The following is a 5,133-nucleotide window of genomic DNA, read 5'->3' as shown; positions in this document are numbered from 1 at the left end:
AGAGAGAGAGAGAGAGAGAGAGAGAGAGAGAGAGAGAACACATCCTGGAGGTGAAGACAGAAAGATAAGAAGTTCAAGGTCATCCTCAGCCACATACTGAATTCTAGGCTAGTCTGGGATGCATGAGACCCAGTCTCCATAAAATAAATGGATAGATAAATAAATCCAGTCAGAGATTACTTGTAATGAAAAGAGACATCGCATGCCATTACTATATGGTCTGTCCTGAAAGGCAGCTCCAGCACATGCCTAGCCCTACAGCTACTTCCAAGCTACTCTCTCCTGTATGCCTCTATCTCACCCTCTTTGTTTGGAATGTCAAACATGGGACAGATTTTAGTAATAAGGAAAATAACTATACCCAAGAAATAAGCAAACAGGATGTGTTGATTATCAAGATTGACAAGATCTGGGGTCACCTAGAAGGCTGTTCTCTGGATAAGTCCATGAGAGAGATTGGATTAGTTGATCCAGGAAGACCCACCCTAAATATGAGTGGCACTATTCCATCAGGCTGGGCCCTAGAAGGAACAAAACGGAGAAAATACCCCGCCATTGCTCTCTGCTTTCTGACTGTGGACTGTGACCAGCCACCTCAAGCACCTGCCTTCATGCCTTCCCCCACCATAATGGACTATACCTTCAAACTGCTTTTGTCAAGTATTTTGTTGCATTAATAAGAAAAGTAATGAATACACTGGGTCGTATTCATGCCTGCACACCCAGGTCAGATGCTTAGAGGGGAGAAAGGCACTCAGGACCAGCCCTTCCCAGTCTGTGCTGAGCACTGCTGTCCACGCAGCATTCCCTGGGTCTGTCCAGTTTCTCTGTGGCCATCTGTACAGATCAGGAAAGATGGATATCCTGAGAGTTCTCCAGAAGAGCCTCTCTCCTCGCACCCCAGCTTCCAAACCTACTGACATGGATGTTTTGAGGGGTCTCAGCAGTGGGTCAGTTACTTAGTCACCTTCTGGCTCCAGGAGAGCAGCAAAGCTTCCGGCAGTATATAAACCAGTTCTGTCCTTTTGCCACCAGAAAAAGAAGTCCTCCAATGGGCGCATGGGCGCGGGGGTGGGGTGGGGTGGGATGCGGTGCGGGGGAAGGTCGTGCCTGGGCTGAGTATGTTGCTCCATGATGATTAAAGCTATGCAAGCCGGAGGAATTCAGACCCCCCAGAATCCAGGTAAACCGTCCACATGCAACTCTAGCCTTGGAAGACAGGGAAAGCCCAGAGCAAACTGATCAGTCCGAGAAGGTGGATCAGTGAGCTCTGGGTTTGATTGAGAAAGCCTGTCTTAAAGACTAAGCTGTAAGAAGATTGATAAGACCAGCCTCAGGCACACAATCGGAGAAGGAAAACTTTTCAAGGTGACAGATTCCTCGTCTCTCCTCTGTGTCTTTGTTGGTCTCTCGGTCCGTGATGAGCCTAAAAGGCAGTGGATTGAGACCACCCAACAACAGTTCTAGTGCCACATCGAATGGCTCGTCTAACCGCATTGGTTATGTGGCCCTCTTTTCAAAGGAAGCAATCGCACAGGTCTGGCCAGGCTGTTGTCAGGAGATGGAAGTAACCTAACATTCCTGGCCCTGCACTTAGGGGACAGTAGATGGTGATTTTTTACCACGATCGATACCCAGATAGTCAGTGTAGTGTGTGGCCCTTATCTCAGGTAAGGCAGGAGTCTGACCTTTGCCAGCTTTACCAGTGTGTAAACAGACGTACAGAAAAGCAAACAACCCCTTGCCCAGCACTCCTGCAACAAGTCACTGCTGAGATCCCATAGAGGCCAGAGCCCATCCTGGGAGATGCTTCCCGGAAGTTACTCTAATTATCCTTGTATTAGCTACCAAATAAACAAAACGGGGTTTGTTTAAACAAAACACAGAGGCAAAACTACCCCTGCCCCTTTTAAGCATTGCTAAAGCTTCACTGATCTATAAACACGTCAATAAGCTATAGGATGTCTAAGAGGACTGCTCACCTCCTTGAATCACATTCACAGGGCACAAGGCACTGCACCCTTTAGCACAGCAGTGTCAGGGTCGATAACAAATGCATTTGTCCTGGGTTGCTGTGCTAGAACATGGTGTAAGTACCATGGTGAAAAGTGAGGCCCATATAAATGTCTAAGTCACAGTTGTCTGTGTCTAAGTCTGGCGTACTTATAACTTGAATATGAAGCTACTGTTAAAAATAGCTAAATGTGCCTGGTAAAATGGCTCATCAGCTAAGAGCACTTTCCAGGCAAACCCAATGGCACATGTTTAATCTCTGGAACCGTGGAATCACCCAGTGCGGTGGTATTCTTCTGTGATCTCACCACGCCTACAGCAGATGACAGGCTGACACAGGAGCACTGCCCAGAAACCCGAGGGCCGGCTGATACAGAGCACGCGGTAGGACAGAAAAAGGAGAGACCCTGCCTCAAAACAAGGAGAAAGAAGAAAACTGACTCCGGAAAGTTTCTTGCTGACTTTTGCAAGCCACAGCACATCTGAGCTCATACACGCACATCATAAGTAAATCTCTTAAAAGACGCTCAAGGTCACAGAAGATTGTTAAGTGGAACTTGAAAATCCTGAAAGCTTTCTCTACCCCAGGCACTGTCGTGAAGATGAAGACTTAGTCCACACAGATAAGCTTGCCTATGACGTGCAGATCTGATTTGTGTACAGAATACATAAGGATATACTGCAGTTCCCTAATCAGAAGAAACAGCTTGCTAAAAACAGGCAGACAAAGAATTCAAAGAAACCCTTCGCCACAGGAGATTCACAACTGGCATTAAGCACAGCACACTAGTGATACTGATCGGCGACTTGACCGGATCTGGGGCCACTGAAGAAGCAAACTACTGGACATGCCTATGTGTAAGCATCTAGATTGTGTTTATTGATGTGGGACAATAAACCTCAAATGTGTGCATCACCAATCCATGGGCTGGGATCCTGGACTGAATCAAAAGGGAGAAGATGAGAGAAATCTACCATTGATCACTCTCTACTTCTCCGTTGCAGATTCAGTGTGACCGGCTCCTCCCACTTCCCCCATGATGGGCTGTAATCTTTAACCATGAGCTGAAATACACCCTTTCTTCCTTAGGTTACTCTAGTCAGTATTCTGTTATGGCGATGAACACTGTCTTATACATAAAGTAAGAGGCTCACTTTCCCTCGTCTTTAGGGGAAGTCAAACTGAGACTCAGATGGGCTAACACTGCGCATATACAGAAAAAAGTACCTCGGATTAAAAAGACCGACACCATCAAATGTTGGTGAGAACCTGGATCAACTGAAATTCCACCATAGCTGGCCTCCCCTCTCCCGTGTTCCTCCTGCTTCCTTCAGGATGGATCTTTCCTTATTCTTACCTGTTTCTCCTGTCTCTTCTTCTATCCAAATCCATCATATATATCCAAAATCCAATTATGAAACCATTGAGTCTTTAAGTCCCAAGTGACTGTGTCAGGATAGAGGTGGTTCCTCAACTTCACACATCACAGCGTTGCCCAGGCAGTGCTCCCACATCACAGCATTGCCCAGGCAGTACTCCCACATCACAGCGTTGCCCAGGCAGTGCTCCCGCATCACAGCGTTGCCCAGGCAGTGCTCCTGAATCATAGCATTGCCCAGGCAGTGCTCCCGAATCATAGCATTGCCCAGGTAGTGCTCCCACATCACAGTATTGCCCAGGCAGTGCTCCCACATCACAGTATTGCCCAGGCAGTGCTCCCACATCACAGCATTGCCCAGGTAGTGCTCCCACATCACAGCATTGCCCAGACAGTACACAGTTGGGACTCTGAATATATCTTTTCTGAAGACAGGTGTGAAACACACAGAGACCCAGCTACTTGGCATGACATCTTTGGCTTTGGTATCAGCTCCCCCGGCATGCAGAGATCATTTTGTGTATTGTATGGATACCTCCTCACCTATCAGTTAAAAAGCCTATGGCCTATGGCTTAGGCAGAAAATAGAGGTGGGTCATTGGGAGGAAAAAAATTCTGGGAGAGGAGCAGGAGAGGAGCCCAAAAAGAGGGGAGGAGACAGAAGCATGGTACCTGAGCACAGGTAACCAGTCCCAGAGAAAAATGTAGGTTAAAATAAATATTTAGTTATGATCTAGTCTGAGTAGAGCCTAGCTATATGAACAGGGTATTTGTAAATAGAATTTAAGCCCGAGTCCTGTTTCTGGGAGCATGGAACTGGAAGGCAAAACCAGAACTTAACTCAATATCCCAGAGTTCCTCCTTGGACTCACATAACTTAGGACAAGTGACTCTTGGCCATACCTGCTAGAATTCTGTGCTTGCTTATCTTATACACCTAGTACTCCTGCCACACACTAGAAAAGGTGTCCTGTCTGAATGGAAGAATGAGGCTCTCCACCATTCTTTTAAGATTTCTGAGAACCCAGCCCCAAGGATCCCCTGGTCTCCACCCAGCCCCGGCCCTTCCTCCTAGCACCTAGGCTGTAGGTGTGCGCATCCACACCTTAGCAACTAAGGATCCTTGTGTTTGAACAGCAAGCACCTTAGTGACTAAGCCACTTCCCCAGCTCTGGCCCCAGTTCTTAACATGACAGCGAGTGAGGACACATGTTCTTCTCCAAGTGATGATTAGAGTTGTAGAGGAAATGACACTCATGTAGGGGGAGAAATAACCTCCTGTTCAGATGCCACATTGAAAACTTCTAACATACTTTGCAAAATATTGGTTTTTCCTTGAGTAGAGGTGAATCCATTAGAGAGGCACAGCCTTCGACTCTGCCGTTGGGGGACAGAGTCTGGGTCTGGTTAACAGTAGTACCCAGTGCTATCCTTAGGGCACAGACCAAGCGTTCAAGACGTGTGCCAGGAAAGGGCTGTAGGAAGCATTCACCCAAGCTCAGATATGGCCCTCAGCACTGTAAAGAACATGAGGAGACCATGGCCTCCCTAGAGCTTGGGTCTCGTCCATGGCAAGTGTATTTGTCTAACCTTGTCTGCTTAGCCATCTTCTCACTCATGGCTGCTCTTTTTGCCTCCTGTCTTATGCTTATGTATATGGGCGCACGCATGCGCGTGTTTGTGTGTGTGTGTGTGTGTGTGTGTGTGTGTGTGTGTGTGTGTGTGTATGTATGTATATGTA

This window comes from Mus pahari, chromosome 15 (genome assembly GCF_900095145.1).
Source record: "Mus pahari chromosome 15, PAHARI_EIJ_v1.1, whole genome shotgun sequence".
Classification (NCBI taxonomy): domain Eukaryota; kingdom Metazoa; phylum Chordata; class Mammalia; order Rodentia; family Muridae; genus Mus; species Mus pahari.
The sequence above is the reverse complement of the archived record's forward strand: the minus strand, read 5'-3'. Positions refer to the sequence as shown.